The 24,864-nt window shown below is 40.3% G+C and overlaps 2 long non-coding RNA genes and 1 pseudogene across 2 annotated transcripts; 1 reads left to right on the top strand and 2 right to left on the bottom strand.

Annotated features, from left to right (window-relative positions):
• Positions 1 to 315: 315 nt before the first annotated feature.
• Positions 316 to 7,370, bottom strand: LOC149449601 (cytochrome P450 1B1 pseudogene; annotated as a pseudogene).
• Positions 7,371 to 11,118: 3,748 nt separating this feature from the next.
• On the top strand, positions 11,119 to 19,794 carry LOC149449600 (uncharacterized). Its single transcript, XR_016315388.1, has 3 exons — positions 11,119 to 11,447; positions 11,782 to 11,935; positions 18,057 to 19,794. It is a non-coding gene; the product is annotated as an uncharacterized LOC149449600 (long non-coding RNA).
• On the bottom strand, positions 17,027 to 23,600 carry LOC149449599 (uncharacterized). Its single transcript, XR_016315387.1, has 3 exons — positions 23,519 to 23,600; positions 19,757 to 19,923; positions 17,027 to 17,328 (listed from the first exon to the last, which is right to left on the bottom strand). It is a non-coding gene; the product is annotated as an uncharacterized LOC149449599 (long non-coding RNA).
• Between the last annotated feature and the right edge of the window lie 1,264 nt (positions 23,601 to 24,864).

Here is a 24,864-nt window from a genome sequence, read left to right as displayed (position 1 = left end):
CTAACCCCTGTATATGTGGTGGCTAAATTTTAAGGTTCACCTGCCCTGCCATCACATATTAATATGATGTAGATTAGTAGTGGTATGTGGTATTCTTAAAAAAAAAAAAAAAAGCATTTCAGGGCTGCAACAGGGCTCACTTCATCAAGGCTGGATACCATTGAACTGAGTGAGGTTCTGGACAGCAGGTAATGTAATCTGGAGGGCTCAATATGTTCCTTTAGGAATATTGTGACTCCAGCTGTTGTATTAATGACTTATCCCTTGCTGAGACCTCTATGCCTGGCCTGTATATGCAGATACAATCACAAAACCTTTTCTCATCCATGAAGGTCTTTATTAAATGCAGGTGGACAACAAGATGTAAAAGATGATTGAAAAGACAGTATTTGCAGGTCAAAACATGGTAACGTGTTCCACCATGCGGTCAGATTAACCTGTGGGTGTAAGACTAGCAGCCATCTTTATCCCATCATGCATTGCAAGAAGAAGAAGGAAGTACATCACAATGTGGAAAGGAACACAGAAAAAGATGGTGCCATAACCAAACTATCCATGAGATGGCAGCATATTAACCAACTATACTGAGGTCAATGGCTTTAAGGAAAATTAACTATATAAACTCTCAATTCACAGTAATATGAACATTAACCATGACTATGCATTGCATTATATTCTCATACAACAAGTGTGGCAGCACAAGGAGCTTGGCCCACTATTCCAGTTGCTGGTTTGCCTTCCTCTTTTTTTAGAGGTTTTATTTGCTGTATGTGCCCCTATTGGCTTAGAGCTGCTGAAAATGTTTTTATTGGCTTAGCCATACTATGTTTTTATTGCTGTATGTGTTTTCCTTTCTTGGGAAAAACCTTTTTCCCTATTTCATATCTTGGTGTCACCTGTGAAGGAAATGGGGAAAAAGCTCCCAAGTGAAGTCCATCCTTAGCTTTGAAGAAATAATAGCTGAACTAAATGTAATCTTTCTTGAGAAAAGGGTTTAAGGGGGATATGATCACCATGTATAAATACATAATTGGTCCATATAGTGAACTTGATGTAGAGAAATTCACTTTCAGTTCATTACAGAGGAAAAGGGGGCACTCTTTACCTCTGGAGGAAAAGAAATTTACCCTCCACATACAGAAAGGCTTCTTCACTGTAAGAGCTGTGACACTGTGGAATAGACTCTCTCAAGAACTACTTCTGATAGCTCAGTAGATTGGTTTAAAAAAGAACTGGATGCATTCCTAAATGCAAAAATTACAACTGCATATTAATACTTTTAGGTAAAAACACCAGGGATGGTGGTTCCAGGGAGTATCTGACTGCATCCCGGGGAATCAGGAGGGAATTAATTTTTTTCCCTGCTAGAGCAAATTGGACTATGCTTTTTTTTGCTTTCCTCTAGATCAATTATGGGTATGAGATTGTATGTGAAGGTTTTCTTTTTTATTGGTTGAAGTAGACAGGCTTCTGTCTTTTTTCAACCTGACTAACTATATAACTATGCAACTAAGTCCCAGACAGAAATAAAAGCCAAAACTACATTTTTACTCTTCCCCGCTCTATCCTTAACTAACAAACAATATTTTGTCTGGAGTCGGGCTGAAACACCACAAGTAGAAAAAAATCCCCCTTTGATGAGTCAAGTTGTGATAATACATGTAATCATAGTATTTCACATGACTCATTTTACATATGGTATGTATCACTTCAATTTGATAAATCAGGGCCAGTATAGATAAAATAGCCTTTGTCTTCATAATACTCCAATAATTTCAGTTCACAATAATGCTCTAACCACCTTCTGTCATCTTCATAATAAAAACATGTTGCACATTTATCCCTTCCTTATACATGATGCAGTCAACATGCTAATGTATGTCTCCATCATAGCCATAGCCAGTGGTGTATTTAGGTTTTGTGCTGCCCTAGGCAACACAAAAAATGCTGTCCTCCTGCAAGGACCCACAAAGATGTGTTGAACCCACCAGTGAAGTCCACCTAATACAGCATCCTTTGAAGGCGTGGCAACAATGGTGCACTGCTCCTGAATTCAGAGGAGAGTTGTCACACTTATGTAGACTGTGACTGCTTACACCACAGTGGACTGAAAAAAATGTTACAATTGGCTAGCAGCATTGTCACTGCATAGTAAAAAAAATGTTGACGGACAGTTATAGACTGCATTGTGTCTGTATTTTTTCAATGTTCTAATGAAAACGTAAAATCTTTTTTTAACATATGTACTGTGTGTATGTAATATCAGGACTATGTATACACATTCTTTACTTGACATATTTCATGGAAATTGAGCATGCGATCATCTGAGATCCTAAATACTGCCGAGCAAATGCTGTAGTAAATATATTTATTTTTGCCACAGTGACATGAAAGTTCATTGATATATTTGCAAGAAAAAGTTTGCAAACCTTTTGGAATTTCCTGGATTTCTCTATGAATGGCTTCAAAATGTGGTCTGATTAGGTCTGATCTTAAATTTTATCACAAAAATAGACACACAAGCTGCTTAAAATGATAACACACAGCCACTTCTACTATTGTCTAAATAGTCCCATTCTGGGCTACAAAAAGTGTGTGAACCTTTGTATTTATTCATTGATAAACCCCACTTTAACAATATCTTCCACCAAATATTTCCTGTTGCTACTGATCAGAATTGTAAAAGCAGAACTACACTGTATCTGAGCACTGCAAACCAAAAGTGCTATTTACTTCATTTTTTATATTCAAAGCAAAATCTCCTTTCCATCCATGTCTCCATGCTTTATTTAGCTGACAAATCATTTAGAAAAACACCCCCTAGCATTTCTGGCCATGGCCATCTTGAGTAAGGGAAGATGATTAATTTAACATTTACTTCCTGGAATCCATCTGCCCTTAGCTCAGGCATGCAGGCAGGATGGTAAAACTCCTCCTGAAAACTCCTGGGGTGTATGACATCATTTGCCTAGGCATGGAAACCAGGAAGTAACAAAATACATGTAAAAAATCAGTTTAAAAGAAGTAAATACAATCTTTTTTTCCTATCTATTTACTAATGCTAGCAGAATAAGGATTAAAAATAGTCAATGTTGACTGAGAGAGTGAAGTTCCTCTTTAAGGAGGAATTTTGAACCATCCCTCTTTAGGAAAATCCCAACTACGGCACCACCTGCCTGGAGTTTGCATCTTTTCCATGTGGCTGCGTGGGTTTTCTCCAGGTACTCCAGTTTCCTCCAACACTCCAAAGACATGCTGGTAGGTTAATTGGATCCTGTCTAAATTGGCCCTAGTATGTGTATGTATGAATGTGAGTTAGGGATATTAGATTGTATACCCCTTGAGGGTTAGGGACTGATGTGACTGTATAATATATACAGTATGTAAAGCACTGTGTAAATTGATGGCACTATGTAAGTACCTGTAACAATAATAAAACCACTTAAGCTGTGTTTGCTTCAACCATTCATCTCACTCAAAGGGAAATATGGCCAGGTGTTTGACATGGAGACAATTTTGCTGGGTTTATTGTGAAATTTACTTGCTGGGTAAATCACACTTAAATTATTAATGCAGAGCTGCTTTGAAAGAATTGTGGTTCCAGATATATATTTTATTCTATATTTTTTTTTCTAAGATAGGCTAGGTTCTGTCTGGGTTCTAGTTATTAAATATCTTTCAAAACTTGTGTTTTTAACAGCCCAAAGGAGCAAATAAGAGTTCATTGTTTGGTTTAACATATAGATTAACATTTGTTGGCAGTCAGTCACTGATATCAGCATTCTGCAGTCCAAGGGTAATCCTTCCCCAAAAAACGTTTGTAAAGAAATAAAAAAAACGAGTCCAATATTATGAATTGCACATTGTACGATGTACGATAATTATGTATGTTAATTATATTTCCATGCGGCAATAAAATAAAGATACCTAAGTATTGCTTAAAAATCAACTCATTTATTTTTTTACTTTATCAATTGATTTATGTTAAATATAGTAAACCAACATATTCATGTTAAACATCTTCCTACTACTGCTACAATTAGCGGATATTAAATGTTAAATGAGTATAAAAGTTATCATTTCTGTACAATCTGTACAAGTTTAATTAGAATTGTACAAAAAAAACAACAAATGTTCTTAAAGTGATACTGAATATGTAAAGACAACTCATTACTTGATTACAAATGTTAGTAAACCATCTCTGGATCATCTATTGTAGATGTAGTGACACCCGACAATCATTCAATCCCATCTATATACAAATGTTTTACCTATTCATCAGCAAGATGTCAAAGATGAATGCAGTAATCAAGGCAAGCATTACCAGGACAGAAGGGACACACATGATCCAATCCGATTTTTAGAATAGTGTGGCTGATGTATTTCTTATACAATATGAAGGCAAAACCTTGTATGTCTCAGAATTTCAGACCTGATTCTGTTCTGATTTTTTTTTCAATTATTGTATTAATGGATTATTATAGGATTGTGTTCTGTCCTGTTGTATTCTTGATGTCAGGCAATATATTTCAGGCAGCACACTACTGTACATTAAATCTCATATTTACACAGTTACATAGTTTCTGGCTGAAAAAGACAAAAGTCCACCCAGTTCAACCAAAAAAAAAAGTTATAATCCTACATCCACCGTATTTAATTTTTTAAGCATGAAATATAAAGAAACATACTAATTTCATATATACAAATATAGGAACAAATCAATAAGATGTGATTGATTACACATATACTTGCTATTTATGTAAATTGCCACTAGTGTACACAGCTAGCATCTAATGTCATGTAATTTCTGTATGATGGGGACAGGTGTCCCCAGAAAATAGCATTGTCACGGTGTCACCCTCCAGTACTAGTTCCACTTCAATCTCATACAAGGAATAAGAAGATATACTTAAAGAAACAGATCAATGTGTAAAATGTAACAATGTCATCCTTATCGTCCCCTTTCCTGGTACGTGATACACAATACAATCCTGACCATGTACAGCAATGTGAAATGCATTCACTGGAATCCTGCTGTAATGAAGAACAATACTGCTTTCCTGATCACTAGAACCCGTCCTATAGCATATTAGAAATGGATAATACATGACTTTATAATCGCGATGTATAGGAAGGATAAATGTCTGCCCAGCAGTGGGCTGTGTGTGACTATAGCGCTGACAGAAGGGAAGCGCAGCAGGTAATCAGGCGTCAAGTTGACTCCCCGGACTCCTCCTGCTGCTCACACTGGAAGCAGAGCTGGCTGAGCGCACAGGATGCCAATAGCGCACAATGGGCTCCTCTGCTTCCATGGACAGAAGAAACCTGGGACTTTTTCTCTATGGTGGAACTACAAGTCTAAGAATGCCAGACCAGCCTGTGGGAGGAGAAGGAGTTGCCAGCAAGGAGAAGACGTTATTGCCTCTGCTAGTCACAGGTCACCCTTGTGCCATGTACTGACCAGTCTGCTCAATACAAAGGGTAAGTTCTGACACCAAGGACCACAGACCAGCAGACAGGCATGGATATGGAGACTGGAAAGGTGCTGGCTGTGACCCTTTCCTGGAAAGCCGGTGAGAGTTCAGAAAGCTCAGACAATGAACAGATCTCTACAGTGTGGATACTTCGCTGGCTGCATGCTTGCGGGCTCTCACAGTCACTGTGTATGGAACAGGCTTCAGAGCCAAGCCATTGATACAGTCCATGGTCAGTTCTTCTTTGGGGTTGGCATGGAAAGACAACTGATGCAGCATGATAGTGGTGAAGAGGAACATCTGCAGCATGGAAAGCTGATCCCCAATACATCTACGCTTCCCCATCGAGAAGATCATCACCTCATAGGTAAGATCTCTGTTCAGTTGTCTATGTTCATCCAGGAACCTCTCAGGGTCGAATATGTCAGGGTTGTTCCATGTGGTCCCATCGTGGTTTACTGACCACTGGTTGACAAACACCACGGTGTCCTTGGGTATGCAGAAGCCATCAATGATGACATTGCTGGTGGTGGAGTGTGGGATGGTCAGGGGTACAAAGCTGCTGAAGCGTAGAGCTTCATAGATGAAAGCTTGCACGTAAGAAAGTTGGGTTTTGTCCTCAGCAGTGGGCATCCTGTCCTGACCCACCACTCTGTCAATCTCGTCTTGGAGCTTCTGCTGGATGTGGGGATATTTGATGAGTAAAAGTATGATCCAAGCCAGAGCTGTAGAGTTGGTGTCCTGACCTGCACCTAAAAGATCTGTCACAGTTCCCTCCACATAGTCCTTGTCCAGACTAGCTCCCGACCCATGTTCTATCACACCTATGAAGGCATCACTCATGTCCCTGGTGACCTCTGGTTTGTAGGTCTCTCGGTGCCGGGAAACTTTACTTTTCACGAAATCAAAGAACTCTATGTTCAAGTCTTTGAAGCTACGGTAGAGGCTCCTCACAGGATTGGGGAAGGCTTGAAGCCAGGGCATGATGTCCACTAGACTTCCAGCACCCACTGTTTGTCCAAATTTGTCGTTTCTTCCAACCAAGGCTTTGAACTCCTGGTCATCATGACTATAACGTTTCCCAAAGCACAAAGCACACATGACATTGGCAACAGCCACAGTACACTCATGATAAGGGTCAAAGTACTGACCTCCAGAACTTAGATGCAAGTAAACCTGGATCAGGTCTTGGACTTCTGATGCTACATGATGCTCAAATTGCTTTTTGGTTTCTGCATTGATGGTGGAGAAAGCTCTTAGGGTTGTGTGAGCAATTCTCTTCTGAACCTTCCAAAGGTCACTGTAGCCACCAAAGGCCATACTCTTCCCTCCAGATATTATTTTGAAGGATGTGAAGTTAGGTCTCCCTGCAAATTCAGAGCTATGCTTCACCAGGGCTTCTCTGATGGTTGAGCTTCCATTTAGGACCACAATGTCATGGTTCCCCAATCTGATCTTGAACACATTGCCATACCTCTGAGTCATCTTACAGAAAGTAAGGTGAGGAGCTTGTCCTAACTGCATAGCATTTCCCACAAAAGGCCAAGGGAATGGTCCAGGAGGGCCCCTTTTCTGTCCATGGTTTCTTACCCACATGCAGGCTTCCAGGCAGACAAGAAATACGAATGAGAACATCAGGGCTGGTTGCACACTGCCCTTCCATTCTTCCCATGGTCCTTCTCTTCCTAGGGTGTCCATTGAACCTTTCTGGGTAATTTCTGGATCCTTTTAATCAATGGTATGAAGTATTCTTATGTCTTTCTTTTAGCTCAATTTTTGCAGCTGTTGGGTTGCTTGGATAATTATTTCAGAGCCTGGTTTTCTTGGAATTTATCTGCTCCTTGTAGACTATCAACTTTATTAACTGCTCATTAAATATTAACCCTGTATCTAGCTGATGCATGTTAAAATGCAGAGTGTCTGACTTTCCCTTATAGTAAATAGCTGTGAAGGGGGCAGAACTTCCCTCCCATTTTGGAGGTCCCAACAGTTTATCCCTGCCCCAGAGAACACTTTGGCACGTGCTCTCATTCTGCAGGAACCCCCAGTCATTTAATTAGATGCAACAGTAATAAAATAAAGAAATGTCAATAGCTTGAGGAAAACCACTATGCAATATTTTCACCTGCAGCCAAGAACATGAAGGACTGGAAGCACTGTATAAGTGTTCAGAATAGACCATTCTGTGTGTTTAAATTTGTAGGCAACATACAGCATATGACTTAGTCTTCAATTAATATTGTAATAATAAGAAACCTAACACATTTAAATAGTTTGATAATAAATATATTAAGAAGATTACATCACAAGAATGTTGATTCAATAATTTCATAACTGAAATGTTAACATATTTAATAATAATAATAATAATAATAATAATAATAATAATAAATTTTGAATAAGTAGTGCTAACAGCATTTATTTGGTATTCTGCATTAGCTAATAGCAAACAATTAAATCCATTAAAGATCACAGTAGAGAAAGACAAATGTTGATTGCTTGCTGTGTAGAGTTTCTACTGCACTTTTTGCACATTTCTTTGTGCCTTATTAAATCAGTTTATTACAGATCAGGGGAGCCCATAGGTATATCTTATATGAAGCATGTCCATCGCTGTGATAACACAATCACAGGTAACTCACAGTGGGGCTGGTTTGTGAAAATTAGAGTTAAAGTGGAGATGGTGCCCATAGCAATCATTCAGATTCCTGGACCAATGTTGGTTGGTTGCCAACAGTTGCACTGCTCTTCCAATTTACCTACACACCTTATCTCTCTTTGCATGATGATGTACTTGAATACAGTATATGAACTAGCAGGGAATAACAGAAAACCCCACATTTATTGCTGATAATTGGTAAGTTGTAGACACAAGGGTACCATTACACTGGGTACATCTTCATCCCTTGTGCCCTCTATGATACAACATCTGGAAGATGCAAGAGGGATGAGATATGGAAGCAGTTTTCAATCTGTAGATATATCTGCAAGATATATCAGGATGGCTTGGCAGTTCTGAAGTGGAAATAAGGAGGAAAACTCAGGAGCTGGGAGCAGTCTGGCACCCTTGCAGTGATAACAAAAAAGATAATACTCCAGGACAATCTATTGAATGTAATTATCTACCTATGTTAGCAACTGTCTATAGAAACATGAAAGTTTGTGTGGAGGAGCTACATTACATCATGTCATGACTATGCAAAACTGAACAGTGTGTAATACTGGCGATACACAATACAATCTGATTGTACACCTTCTGTACAGTTTCCTTTAGATTTACGAAAACCATGTCATATGAGGAAAAACAGTGCAATAAAAATGGCCCTTGCATACATAGTTGATGGTAGATCCAAAGGATATTCTATTATCAGATTGTATAGTGTATGGACAGTCTAATGGTGGCCATACACACATTTAATTTCTGATCTATCTCTCCCAATAGGAATAATCAATCTATAATTAACAACCCATTCAATCAGTGTGACGCATGCGGCGAAGTAGCTTTGCTCGAGAGTTGGAAGATACAGATACAAACAAAGCTTAACAACTGGTCATTTTGCACCCTGGCTGATCGACTGAGTTTGATCAAATCTGATCTAAATTGAGTCTAAGTAAAGTTATGTCTCTTTGATTGTATCTATCTTTTTGTTCAAATCAGATAATAAATTAAAGTGTGTATAGCCATCATTAGGTAACAAGCTGGCCATACACTATTGAGTACAGCATGGAGAAAAAGGAAACTGCAAAAAAGCCTGTCTTGATAATTAAAATATTAGTGCAAATAAAACAAGTTTCATGAACAGTACTCAGCTATTTTTGTTGCAGGTTCACATCAATCATACACTCTACAATCTGCTTGTACAGTCCCATTGACCAAAACGATGTAATATCAGGTCAAACCTAAATAATTAATTAGTATAAAATCAAACTCTTGTGCTACATAGTTAATAGTAGATCTAAATGAGATTGTACAATCAGACTGTATGGTTACCTTTACAGAAATCAATATGATGAGCATGTGAAGGAATAATGCCTTCAAGATACACAGAATCTTTAATAAAAATATTGTTGATATTATCTGTTTAAATACAGTATAGGTCCAATTATATAAAAGTGATTTTCAGTGAAGTTTGTATTAAGCAGTTTTATCATAAGGTGGACAAACATGCTTTGATTTGTTTTTTAATCAATAGGTGATTTATTCAAAATGATTGAGTCAGCAAACAATCAAATAGCCATAACTTCCATTCTGATTGATATATATTTGATATAGATCAGATTTGATCAAATGGAGTTGATCGGAAAGAAGAAAAATGAATGATCAGTAGTACATTGATGCTTTGGCCATGAATTTAATCGTATTTTAATTGATTAGTTCAGGGGTCTCCAAACTCTCGCCTGCAGGCCAAATCCAGCCTGCTGCAAGATTTTGTCCCGTCCTCTGATGTAAGAAAGGACAGTGATGGGAACCCTGATGCAGGGGCGGACTGACAATTCATGGGGCCCCCGGGCAATAGGGGATCATGGGGCCCCTGTGTCCTTGCCCAAACTCAAAAAAGCCTATGAATAAGGTACCAGGGGCATGTCATGGGGCCCCCTACTGACCCCGGGCCCTCGGGCAGTGCCCGAGTTTCCAAATGGTCAGTCCGCCCCTGCCCTGATGTGAAGGGGAACTCTAATGGGTATTCTCATGTAAGGGGGACTTTGATGGGGACTCTGATGTAAGGTGGTAGTCTGATGGGGATTCTCATGTAAGGAAGAACTCTGATGTATGGAGACTTTTACGGGGACTCTGATCTAAGGGGAACTTTGATGGGGACTCTGGTGTAAGGTGGAACTCTGATGGGGATTCTCATGTAAGGGGAACTCTGATATACGGGATCTTTTATGGGTACTCTGATGTAAGGGGGGACTGTGATGTAATGGGGACTTTGATGGGGACTCTGATGTAAGGCAGAACTCTCAAGTTTATATGGAATTTCTATGCTTTGTTTTACTAAAGTTTTTTTCTGCTCTATATTATATCATGCGGTTTTAAAAGAAAAAAAAACTCCAAATAAAACATATTCATTCATTTAAATTTGATTCTTTCTTGTATATCTGATTTATTTGTGGCCGGCAAATGTTTGTAAAACATTGATGTGGCCCTCATACTGAAAAGTTTGGAGACCTCATACTGTGATGTATAACTTCCAATCGTATCTTCAAACTTTCAATCAAAATACCCTTTACCATGTATGGCATAACGATTTGAATGGGATGTCAAGTAGAGATGAGCTTGGACATTCACTGAACTCGTCTCTATTCGAACATCAAAACCGTACTTTTCTGTGGGCCGGGTCATTCAGATAGCAGGATGGGATCTTCTGATATCAACCTATTACATTCTTTTGTAAAAATCATCACAGCAGTCCTTTCATGATGTTAGCTTTACCTTTTCACCTTAATATTCAGGCTTGTTTCTGCAGCAGTTAACGAGTAGAGGCAAGGGAATCAGTGGGTACAAATGAGGCTTTTGTATGAAATGCCTTGAAAATGAAAAAAAAAAGGAAAGAAAAAGCCCAGAGAGCTGAAATGAGGTGCTAATTAGTGCGGCGAGCTTGGCGTGCCTTCTGATAATGGCAGACCTGTTTCAGGGTAAAACTCTGCAGTTAGAATAACAAAGGCGCAGATTTCCGTTTGGCCCTCGCACGGAGCCCGGACTTCTCACTCTGGCCTGCCTGGATCGCGTGTGCCAGGGAGCCGCTAATTAGTAGAAAGACATCTTCCTGATTGAGAAACATAATCACTGTGTCAGGGAGCGGGCTCACAATGGAAGTGCTTCTGAAAGAATTAAACATGATTAATCTTTTCCTGCAGAACTGAATGCTTGATCTCATCTGTCTGTACAGCTGGCCTCCACTTGCTTTTCATTTCCAGCCCCACGTGGGATAACGAAGGAGAAGTGCTGGATTCTAAAAGGAGATTCCAAATGTAAGGACTATTGAATATAATTTTATTGATTTTACATGTAATACAGAAAAAGGTCAATAAATAACTAAACAATCCACACTTTATCTCTTCTACAAAAGTTGTTGAAACTTCATGCTTCATAGGGTTTCCTGCTTTCCTCTGGATCAACTGTGGGTATAGGATTATGTATATGGTGGTTTTCTAATTATTTCTTTTTTTCTATCAATTGAACTAGACTTGTGTCTTTTTCAACCTAACTATGTAACGATGCAACAGAGTCAGTAGGGCCACAGTTGTTCCAAAAAAGAATGGCATATGATTAAACAAGTACATCTAGAATCCTTTTTTTTTACAGAGCTCCATGGTGCTACGTTGATGAAGAAAGAAGTGAACCGTTAAATCACAGCAAACAAAAAGGTGCACAAAAGTACAACAATAGAACAACCACTGAAGAGGAAGGGCCTGAATCCCTGATCCCCCTGAATTGCAAGGCTCCTGACAAGGGCAAGGTACTCTATGGTCTACCTAGGCTGAAGCCAGGTTGACCCCACTCTTTAGGGACCTGCCAAAGTTGATCCTCCAAGTACTTGGTGAGGGTACTCCCACAGAGAGACCCCCAGTTGGGAAGAGGAAAAATACCCAAAGGCCATAGATCCTCTGCCTGACACTAGGGCATGCCCCAAAAAACCTGCACCCCCCGTGCAGAGCAGGTCTTTTGACCAGTATAAAAATTTCTCTGGACTAGCCTGCCCAAAAGGCAAGTTCAAGAAAAGCAATGAGTGATGTGAACAAGTGCCAGTGAAATTCAGTAGGGTCCCAAATCCATAGTGCTTTGTGTAGCACCCATGGGACCCCACTCTCAGGGGGCACATCACCAGGAGCCTCCCAGTCCCTGATCAGACAAATGCAGCCCCATTCTTACCAGAAATGCATTAGCTCTTAGGGAGAGCCCTGCCTTCAGCTGGAGACAAGCCAGGCCAGAATTAACCCAGGAGGGAAAGAATCCCTCCCTTTGTACCAACCGTATTATATCAGGAATTACTAACCAGCGCTGCCACTCAACATGAGGCATCAGCATTCTGTTCCTGAAAACTCATTAGAATAGGTATTCCACTTGATCTTAGCTAAAAGCCCAAGAAGTGGAAGCAAGTACCTCCAGATGTTAACCCATTTCTGTCACCGCCTCCCAGCCTTTTAAGAGGTTCAAAGGCTGGGAGGTGGGCATTTTGATCATGTGACTGTTATAATTGTCAGTCACAGTGGTCACATGATCGGAAAGCCCCCACTGCAATCAGGCGTTGGGAACTTTTCGGTACCCTCTGGTAAATGTGCTAGGAGCGCACAAGGCCCGCGCTCTCAGGACAGAAATATTTACATTTGGGCCTCTTGGCATTAAAGCCTACATGTTGAGAGGCCACATATATGCGTATGGCTGGTGGGAAGAAGTTAAAGTAAAACTAAAGGCAAACATTAGATAGGGTAAGACAGGGTTATAACCCCTGTTAGTTTTTGCCATCTGTGTCCCATTTGGAAGATTTCCCTTCACTTTCTGTCCCATAGCCAAAACAGGAAGTGACAGGAAATCCCTCCAAAGTAAGGGAATCCCTGCTTGTCACCAGAACTGATATCCCATTGGAAGATTTCTCCTCTATTCCTATTCTATCCCAAAATTAGGGATTTTCTTTCACTCTCTGTGATAACAATAACCAGGACAAATATAGAGAGTGAATCTCTCTAACAGGAGACAGCAATAAAGACCTTACAGGTGTTCTAATCCCTCTCCACTTTATCAAAAACATAGAGGGTGCAGTCAGATTTGATCTTGGGTCCCCGAAAAGTTCAACTTCCAGTGATTTCTCCCAAAGTTCATAGGAAAGTGTATACATTGAGAGGTCTGTGTTCACAAATTTCTTCCATTCTGCCAAGGATAGAAAACAAAAGTCCCCCCCCCTTTCAATGTATTATTCACCCCTTTTGTTTTATAATGGAAGCTGCCCTTAGTAAGTGATAACAATCAATGGTTTTCCTTAAAGTATTTGTATTTATTATTTAAATAAAAAATATGCAAAATGTGAGTGCAAAATGTGACAATGAATTAAAGTGATTGTTCACCAATGCCAGAAGTCTGCCAAGCAAAATAGGTGAGCTGGAAGCTTTGGTGCATGAAGAGAACTACGATTTAATTGGTACTTCTGAATCTTGGCTTCATTCTTCACATGACTGTGCCATTAAAGCAGAGTTCTACATGAAAAGAAAATAAATAAAAGTATTCAGCTACAAAAACCGTAGCTGCTGACTTTTAAAATGCAGACACTTACCTGTCCCGGGGTCCAGCGGTGTCCTCACCACTGCTGGTTTCACTGGCCGTCTTCTCTCCCTGGTGCCAGCATCTTCAGTGTGGGCACCCGGCTGTGACAGCTTGCGGCTTCACAGCCAGGTGCCCACTGCACGAGATGCGCTGTGCTTTGTGAATGGCCCCATAGTCTTCTGGGATCTGTCACATGTACCAGAAGACTACGGGGAGGGAGGGGGGGAGGACAACTTCGGCTTCCGATTGCATAGTTGATCACAGCGGAAGTAGGAGCAGGTACCTGTCAAATTTGGGTACCCGCTCCCCCCCCCATTCCCCAAAGGTGCCAATCCTTAATGGGGAGCAGGGGGACAAAGACTTAAAGCAAAACTTCCCCTTTAGGGTAGAGCTCTGCTTTAATATTCCTGGCTATGTTCTCTTTCGTAGAGACAAGGTAAATAGGAAACGTGGTATTATCTATCTCTGTGTGAGAAGTGATCTCAGAGCAAATGTGAAAGAGGACCAAGTTGGTGGAGAGTGTGATGAGGCTGAAGCATTATGGGTGGAACTGCACATGTGTGTGCATACTACATAGGTAATCATTGGAGTTTGTTATAGGCCACCCAGTGTTAATGAGGAGGTGGAGACTCAGCTCCTTGCACAGATAGAAAGGGCTGCCAGGGCTGGCACAGTGATAATAATGTGGAATTTTAACTACCTGGAAATTGACTGGAGTAATGCCACTGCAAGAACAGTTAAAGGGCAAACATTTATAAGCCTACTACAAGACAATTTTTTGGTACGGTTCATAGAGGTCCCAACTAGGAATGATGCTCTGCTGGACCGGGATATCTCAAATCATGCAGAGCTTATTACTAATGTTCATATAAAAGAACATCTGGGTATCAGTGACCATAACATGATTTCATTTAATGTAAGCTGATATAACTTCAGCTCCCCAACCCCTACTTTTTAGAGCTGTGAGGTCCTGTGTAAAGTCTGCACTTTGAATGAACATAGAGGAAAAACAACTGTAGATAAACAGGTACAACGTATGTAGGAGGATTTGTTTAATCTCTTTGTATCACCTGAGGCCAGTCACTTCACTGGGTATATGTAAGGGTTTACAACCACTTTAAAAGGGGATATGATAGTGATATGCAAATCTTTATATGGTGACCCTAGTATTGAGAGAAAACTTTTTAACCTAAGGTTTATAAATAATACTCTGGGCCACACAATACAGTCAGATGAGAAATGGTTCAATCTTAAACAGCACAAGGGGTTCTTTATTGTAAAGTTGGCCATACATTGCTCAGTTTTTCAGCCAGGGAAATTCCTCCACTGTCAAAATACATTGATCAGCTCTGCAGCCTCTTGACTGAAGCTCTGATTGAACTAAAGTTGTACAGCAAGCCCGTTTAAGAGCAGTCTATCAGTAGATCAAAAGCTTTTGAACAGAACTGGCCAGATGACTTTGGACAGTCCCTGCTGAACCGACCAAATTTCAATCTGTCTATGGCCAGCTTTAGAGCAATAAGAATGTGGAACTCCCTAACACAGTTGGTGGTGTTATCGGGGTGTTTGGATAAATTGAAAAAAAATTAAGATGTGTTTCCTAGCAGTCACACACACATTGAACTGGATGGACTGGTGTCTTTATTCAACCTTAACTATGTAACTATGTAATGATGCAGAAATTTGCACAGAATGAATGCTTGTGCAGTTTTAAAGTAGGAATAGCTCTGCAAATATTTTACAAATACACCCCTAAATCTGATGACTCACTAATAAAAGGAATTGCCATGCCTTTTCAGTGAAAATACTGTAGTTCCTCTATCCCTTCAATGTTTCTTTTCCAATAGTGTTAATTATTATTTTTCTTCTATAAAAGTTTTTTTGTCAGTTTAAGAAGTACATAGTGTATAAAGGAAACATAGGATGATCCAACAGATGCATGGAAAACAAAGCAGTAGGAAGGCAGCCTCTTGTAGATAATTATTTAGTCCATCAGTAAAGCGGATACAACAGAACAAGACCTTCTCGTTTAATTATTATTTTTAAGGTAATGATATATTGTACATGTGAATAACAGGGTGTGAAGACTTCCATATAATTCACATTGTTTGCAATCTGTCACAGAGTATTTCTCATCGGTAACAACAAATACGTGTATAAGCAGAGAAGGAAGCTTTGCTAGTTTGCTAGAAGTTATATATTCCCAAATGAACGCATTAAGAGACAAAAAATAAGAAAAAACAAAAGGAGTGTGGAGAAAAAAGAAGAATTAAGATGGGGAAGAAGAAGTGATAAGAGATACATCATTGACCGGCAATTGAAACCAATCATTGTTCATCTGAGATATAATGTATCCATGGTTCCCACATGTTATCAATCTCTTCATCTTTAGAAAAAAATATTCTACCGCCTTTATTACTTTCTTATGATCAGCGAGGGTATATACTTTAGATGTAGCACTACCCCCTTAGTGGTTGCTGATGAATTGGGTCCCCCTATAGTTCTGCACAGCCAGGCATTCAGCATGTTCCACACCAGCTTGCATTCATAGTCAGATATCAGCTTTTGTTTTGATGTTTATTGAGGGGATTAGAACTGGGATAGGGTAAGGGGGTATAGGATGCCCAAGGGAACCGATAAATGAGGGCAACTTTTTTGAAGCTATTCACAAGCTCCTCTTCTGTAACACAGTCTCTGTTGGGGTGATAGCCAGCAACTCTTTGTTGTACCACCCCAGACCCTGCCATACAGGTGGTCCTCTCTCAGGGGTCCAGTGAGCCCTGAGCTATCCTCCTCTCCAGCTCCAGACTCGCAGGCAGGCCCCATCTCACTAGGTCTCCTGGCAGCCTCCTTCCTCCAGCCTCACATCTTTCTCTAACTCTCTATACCTCTCCCACCACACACATTCCTGCCACTGAGCAGGCTCCTACACTTTTAAGGCAGTCCAGTCTCTTGCCAAGCCTTTTGTTGGAGATTGGCTGAGGTCCCTCAAGAGTGCAGCCAGCCACTCCTCAGATCCATATAGTAAAAAACGAGTAACTCTGGCACACAGGAGTAAAGTAGTGTAAGGGTGAAAAGGATAAAAATTATAAAGTAAAAGATAATAATGGCAATATTGGCACACAAGTACTTAAAACAGGGTATGTAAATGCATTGGTGTACAATAGGTCCTTATAAGAGTCTCTCAGGCAATCTGCCTGGAATCTTTTTAGTACAAAAAGACGGCAGCAATCCTTGGAGAAAGCCAGCTCTGTATGCAGGGACAGAAGAAAAGAGACAGGAGGCACCAGTCTCAGTGTAGTAATAACACTGTATTTAATAGCAAAGGATTAAAAACAATCACAAAGGAAGTAAAAAAACAAGCTCATCTGTGTATATGAGAGATGACCATTCCTCAAAATGTCCTGCAGGTGCCACTGGTGGTTGGTGCAATAGCAGCTGGGCTGATGGAGAAGGTGAGAGACACTGTAGTGGTCAATCCTACAGAGTGGTGGTGTTGTAGAGCTGATCCAGTGGCGTTTGTGCAGGAAGGAGCCTAGTAACCAGCCTGGAATACTCCAGCAGGATGTGACATCACAGGAAGAGGCAGAGGGTCTGTGAGGAGGAAGAGCACAGATGTGGGAAAGTCAGGCTATGGCTTGGAGCCTCTAGCTCCTTCTATTGGCCTCTAGAAAGAGCTAGATGCTCCGCGCACATAGGGATTTGAAAACAAATAACTGGACAGTACCTCTTTCCATTCAGAAGTACTGTATGTGATCATTTCTACTGTATATATGTCTGTATGTCTATCTATGAATGAGGGTATGCTTTTCACATATAGTCAAATGTCAATATATACCTTTTCAGAAAGTTTCATAGTTTGCACTCTATGGGGTTGATTTACTAAAGGCAAACAGACTGTTCACTTTACCCATGATTTGGTATTCTTTACAAAGTGAATTTTGACCACATTTAATATGTTAAGAGATATTTCTTATGCAAAGTGAACTGCTTATTTGTCTTTAGAAAACCAACTCTTTTATTTGTAACTATAGGTTGGCTAGGACAGTTTTTCTGATCTTTTTATTTTTTTATTTTTTTTGGGGGGGGGGGGTTTGGGGGGTAAATATGACATAGATAATAGTGTGTTTCATGTTAGTCTATCTCCATTTCTCTAATTACATATCCTTTTTTGGTGTCCTTTTCAATGCACTCCCTTATTTCTTATTTATGTATCAAGCAGGGTTTCTGTTTAAAACTCAATATGTTTTGTTTCCTTAATTTTCATCACTTTCTGAGATGATTATAGACTAATATTTTTATCTTTCCATCACATTCCACAGGTATCAAGGTGAAGAAAGAGGGAATTCTTATTATTGTGCTTCAGGGTGAGACCTAGACCTGGACTTTTGTACTGTCACCTCAAAATCCAGCTTGCAAAATCATGGATGTCTTCTTCTTGATAATGGGTTTGCTAGAAGATAACTCTGATGGTCTCCAACATCATGTGGCTAAGACAAGGTCACCCAATCATGGAGGAATACACAGATAACCCTGTTGAATTGCCTAGCCTTCTGTAGCCAATAACATATGGGTCTCATGGATGTCACAAAAAATGGAGTGGTAAATCACGCCAAGCTGTTTGGATTGCATGAACACCTTGGCCATCAGGCTTGATCACTGCGAAAGAGAATGTAGGCCAGTATAGTCATCATACAGTCTACGTTTGCCTAAACTAACTGAAAGCTTTCCTAACCTAGAGCACCCTGCTTATACAGTATACCCCTGGAAGAGGCTGCTGCTAGGATCAGTCATTTGCCGAAATTGCTGTTCTACATGCTTTACTCACTAGGAAAGATTGGGGCTGCTCATAAGAATACCTAACAGTGATTTGGGTTTTGGTTAATTACTTTTTACATGTTTTAAAATCATATCTAATTTTTAATTCACATCCATTGCATAATTAAAAACATTTTGTAACAGATGAGTGGTGAGTAGAGAAAGTCTGTCCCTTCTTTGTGCATAACAAGCACTTATCAATGTTATTACCTTTCTATCTGTTAGCCATGGATGTCTACCAACTAAAACTCTGACAGGTGAGCACAGGTGATTTCAGGTTGAGCATTTTCAAACCTTAAAAGGTCTTCAACCCAGTGTAGTTTTATTATATTATATATTTCACAATAGTTAATTTTTAACTACCTTTCTTTTTCTATTGTTACCTTCCTCTGGATTAGTTGGGTATAGAATGCTGTATATGGAGGATTTATATTTATTTATTCTATTTATTATTATTTTTTTCTGTTGGTTAACTAGATAGACCTGTGTGTTTTTTTCAACTTGACTAACTATGTAGAATAGAGTATTTTCCTTATTCATACTACCTCTTTTAAAGCACCAGGCCCACTTTTATGAAAGAACAATACTGTTTTCACAGGTATTTTTTAAAGCAAGATGTGATGAAATATGAGCATATCATTACAAGTGCATATAACAACTGAGAAAAGTAACTTGGTCTAACCATGATTAGTTGTAATGTAAAAACACTAACAGAAGTTCTCACTTCAGCACAAAACACTTCAATCTGCAGGCTTCCAAGAAGCAGTGGGAATGCTCCCAATACCCCCTTGTTGACTAATTATGTGTGCAGGATTCCAATTTGCTAGAGTCCAACAAACATACACCTCAACATATTATTGTGTGTGTGTGTATATATATATATATATATATATATATATATATATATATATATATTCAATTGTTTATGCATAAGCCTTTATTAAAAAAAAGCCACATGTTTATAATATTGTAGTAACATTTTTTTAAGCTGTTAACAGTTTTGTTCTTCCTTCTGGGAACTATTATATTTTATAACTCATTAAAATATTTGTTATTTGTCTCTTTAATAAAAGCACTTGAATTATGTTTCTGGTACAAAGCATATTTTACATTTGGTACTATAAAAACAAACACAAGTCTAAATTATTTGCATGTAGCATTCCCCCCTGGAATGGCAGCTGAAAATAGCCCAGGTCTCCCTTACCTGCTCAGAGGTCACTAGTTCCAGAGCACACTTAAAAAGTTGAGGCTTAGTCTAGGGGTGTCTTCTTGAAGATTTATTGCAGTACCTGAGCACAAGCAGGTAGAAGGATGAGGGTGCAGGATACTCTTGGCACTCACAGGTATAGGAAGACAACTTCATAAAAGATCCTGGTAAAAGCAGGAAGAGAAAAGGTGTCAGCCAGTAATCTGAGACTCTATAAGAGCTTTCTCCGTACACAGGAGAAGTCTTTAGCATCTACCCTTAAAAAGTCCTTCTACCCTGCATCTTCAGGTGGGAGGGCCCCAACCTCTCCAGCCAAGCTTTCACAGGCAGTTTCCTCCAGCAATTTCTCTTTAATCCAGGCTCTTTCAGATCCTCAGCCAAGGACATGCTGAGGCCTAGCAGAACAGCATTTCAATACCACAGGATTTCTCCCAGGGGAGAAGCCTCAGAAGAGAGAGCTCTGAACAGACCCTGCCAAACATTTATCTGCTCCTCAGCCACACCTTTTCAGCCTACCTCCCAGGGATTGGCTGAGGTCAGATAAATAGTTATAACCCAGTGGATAACCTTCTTGCTGTAATTTTGGAAGCTTCTTCTAGATGTAGGCAGGAGCAATCAACCACCAGGATTAAGGAGACCTTACCAGGCCTAGAAAATAAAATGCTGCTCATTTGGGTACAGCAGAGCCCAAAATAACATTTAGCCAGCATAGCACAGGAGCGCTACATACATTTCAAAAGCTAAGGGTGAAGGGGATGAAGAAGTTAATAGAAAATGATTAGGCTTAACAAAGACTTAATAAGGAGCTAATAAAACATATTTGTTCACACTTTAATGTCAAGTGGAGTGCTTTATTAACCAAACATACAATACAGCAGATATACAAAAAACAACATGGTACAACGTGAAACACAATCTGCAGGGAAGAGGAAACATAGAAAGCGATGAACAAAGACTGTTCATCCATATAGTACAACACTGAAATAAGCAATGACAAAACCAGATATAGATAATGCAAGCAAACAGAATATAGACACCAGTACAGTACGACAGACCACCAGCAATTCCAAACCCCTGCATAAATAAAAAGTGGACTAATGAAGAGGGGAGAGGGAGAAGGGAAGAGGGGAGGGGGGAAGGGGAGGGGAAGGAAAGAGGGGAGAGGGAGGAGGGAAGGAAGGGATGTGGGGGGGAGGGGAACAGGGGAGAGGGAGAAATGAAGGAAAGGGGGAGGGGGATGGCAATGGAAGCAGAGGGAGAGAAGGGATGGTACAAAAAATAAAAATGGAGAGGAAAGAGAAAAAAGGGGGGGGGGCCCACACTTTATCATACTTCCAAGGACAACCCCGATTTATGTACCGGTAAGTTTATACATTGGTAAAGCGGCATCCACCTGTGCTTCTCAGGCCGACAAATCAACAGGGGCTGGGGAGGTCCATTTAAGCAATATCACTTTTTTTTAGCATAAAACAATAGGCAGCAGATTATAAATTTAGCATGGTGTGATTGTTGGTCATGCTCATGAATACCCAAGAGGGCCAACTCCGACGAGAGGCGTAGTGACAAATGGAACGAAGGTTGATCTCAGCGAAAACCTCAGACCAATAAGCTATAATCACGGGGCATAACCAAAACATATGAAAAAAGGACCCTGGGTGTACATGACAACTGACAACGGGGACAAACAGGGTCCCGTTCAGGGTAGATTGTATGAAGCCTCAGGGGTGTGTAATAAATTCTATGGAGAAACTTAACCTGAATCAGCTTATCTCTAGAGGAGATGACCAGTTTAGGACCTCGTTCCAGGCAATCCTCCCAATCCTCCTTATCTAATGTCGGGATATCAGCCTGCCATCTTTCTCACATACGCTCAACTTTCAGAGAATTAACATTAAGAAGTGCCCCATACAGAGCCGAGAGGGGTTTCACCATGTCTCCTGAAGTCACCAGTTCTTCAGTTGGGTCTGTCTGGAGGAAAGGCACCCAGCTGAACTGGGCTCTCGTAGCCTGTCTCAGTTGGAGGTATCTAAAAAACATATGTGGTGGAGAGCTGGGAGAAGGGCAAAATGGCCCCCTGGGGCATAATATCAGTCAGGTTTTTAATACCTCTCCCAGATTTGGGGGTCCAGGATGGTACAGAACTGAAAAAGAGAAGGGTTACCCCAGAGTGGTTGAGCTGGAGACCACTGGCCTGAGGTCACAAATCAACGCCGTACAGCCACCCACACCCTCCACGTGGCATACGCCTGTTCCGGCACCCCCTCATATGCCCTCGGCCCTCTATACATAAAATTACGCAAATCCGACAGGGAGCCCAGGGAGGCTGCCTCCAAACACACCACGACATTGGATCTCGAACCTATGCACCACCAGTAAATGGAGACAAGTACCAGCACCCAAAAAACACACTCTAAAACTGGGTAATACCAGCCCGCCCAGCCAGGGAGTAAGCCAGAGGGTAGTCTTCGCCAGCCGGGGAAGGGAGCCATGCCAAATAAATGAGCAGACACATCTATCAACATCAGTAAAGAAGGAAGGAGGGATCCAAACACGGCAATGTCGAAATATGTAATTAAATTTAGATAGATATATCATTGTGATAAAGTTAATACGGCCGAGTAGATTCAGAGGGAGGTCCGCCCAAGCAGAACATGGCACCTTGAGGGACGAAAGGAGAGGGTAAACGTTGCGGGCCAAATACCCATATACTGTAAATTCCTGATCACCAGGACCCCAATGTACCTAAATTCATCAACCCAATGCAATGGTGAGGGGCTCATATATTCAGTGGTACGGACATCAAGGGGGAAGAGAAGTGATTTAGACCAACTGATCCTGATACCAGAGAAGGACTCATACATGTCAAATATATGAAGTGCTGCCAAAAGTGATGGGCCAGCATCGTTAAGGTATAACAGGGCATCGTCAGCATATAGGGATATTTTCTCCTCTAAAGCCCCCACCTGTAATCCCCGAACCTCTGAGGACTCCCTAATCAGCACCCCTAGAGGCTCCAATGCCAGGGCAAACAGGTCAAGAGATAGCGGACAGTCCTGAAACGTACCCTGGTGAAGCGAGAAGGGTTCCAAAAGTCTGTAATTGAAATGGACTCACTCCCTGGGTGATCTATACAACAATTTAAGCCAATGTAGGAATTTCAGACCAAAACTGAAACTTTTAAGGAATAGGTTCACTCTACTGAGTCAAAAGCCTTTTCGGCCTTTTTGTCAAGGGATGCATTAACCCTAGTACCAGGATCAGCATGGGGTATAGAGTAGAACATCAACTAAGTCTTCAATTACCCTGGATAGACAAGTAGCAAGGATCTTCACAAACATTTTTGCATCCACATTTAATAGGGTAATAGGACGATAGGAAGTGAAGTCCTGCAGGTCCTTGCCATGTTTAGGAATCAAAACAACGATGGCCTCTTCCATAGAGGCAGGAAGTTACTCAAGGGATGAGAAATCCAACTTCTCTGAAATGATTTGATTAACCTTAATGAGAGTTCTTTGACCAACAGTGAAAGTTTTAACACAACAACCAAAATTTATTAGTGAATAGTAGGGAGGTCTAAACTAACATACCACAATCTATTTTACAATAAGAAAAAGGAATAGAGAAACAAAATGTAAATGATTAAACCAATGAATAATAGAATATAATACTCATACCTTAAACCCACAAACCGCAAGACAGACAACACATACGACAAGCATGTATACATGTAAAGTGCCAGAGAGATGTCCTGATATTTACCAATGGTGTAGCATGGGGGCCCCCAGGATTGTTGGATCTTCTCTGTGTCCGTTTCTCCCTTTGCCTAACTGGTAGACTGACCATAGCCTGTTTGCGTAACAAAGTGGATTCTCATTAATTTCCTGCTTTGTTCTATAAGCTGCTTTTAAGCCTGTGTCAAAGGGATGTAATACGTTTAGCAATTCATCTACAATTTCACTGTAATTTGCTCTTCCTTCTTTAACATGGTCTGGCAAGCAAAGCCATGTGTTCACTTCAACTGTTAAAAGCAAGATTTTTATCTGGTCACTTGAGTTGGTAACTCCTAGTAATTTACATTGTTGCAAGACATTGTCTGCATGAAATGCTATGTGCACTCCTGGCAATAGTTTGCCAATATTATTAGCTGCAAATAGCACACTTTCTATAGACTGCATGTGCTCACTAGCCATCTTTTGTGCAAGGCTGGCAATTCCCGTTGATCTGCATACACGCCCTTTATAAAATGCAAGAAAAATCTTAAAAAGAGTAGACTGTATTTTTGTGCATAGAAATTGATTACAAACTGCACCACCCAGCTATTTGCTATAGCCCATATCTGTATCAAGCATATAGAGAACCCAATGTTCCTTCTTAGCATTCAAACGAAAACCTATCATTAGTGTGCTTTTGTAGATATTGCAACCCCTTAAAATATTGCTGAAAGAGACCACCAAATTTGTGTCCCTTCGTGGTTGCCATCTGTTGACTGGGTTACGTGTATTTGTGAATACCCCCCAATCCTTGTAGGAGTATTTACATATATCCAGCTAGATCTGAGAGTTCCTACACAAAAGAGGTAGTTCCATCTGCAATATACATTTATTGATAGAGGTACATAATATATACAAATTACACGCTAAGCAGTATTTACAACACAATGTACAGTTATTTACAATTTACCCACAAAACCATGTTTAAAATACAATGTACAATACAAGTATGAAGTTAGTTTACCTCTCAACTTTAGGTTTAGTCATCCTGCCTGCTGAATGTGTCTCATCACAAAGAGAGCTCCAGCTGGGTGACCAGGCCTTATATCCCCACCTCCTGCCTGTACTGTGGCTAATATAATGCTCACTAATTGGACACTGTATCTAGCCAATGTACATTGGGCACAGCCTAATTGGAAGTTCAAAGAAGGCTGCTATTTACCACTCATGTGAGATATGCTAAGGGGACAACAAAAGGCCAGAACGTGTACAGTGGAAAACTCTATATACATTTATGAGTAAAGTACCATGCCCTATGAAAACACTGCCATGATCATTAGGAGAACAAACTGTGCAGTGTCTTTTTGTGGTTTTCTCCAGAGTGTTATGTTTTCC

This window comes from Staurois parvus, unplaced genomic scaffold (assembly GCF_062004578.1).
Source record: "Staurois parvus isolate SC_StPar_1 unplaced genomic scaffold, SC_StPar_1.0 ptg000610l, whole genome shotgun sequence".
Taxonomy (NCBI): Eukaryota; Metazoa; Chordata; class Amphibia; order Anura; family Ranidae; genus Staurois; species Staurois parvus.
This window is presented reverse-complemented; position numbering and strand designations above follow the sequence as displayed.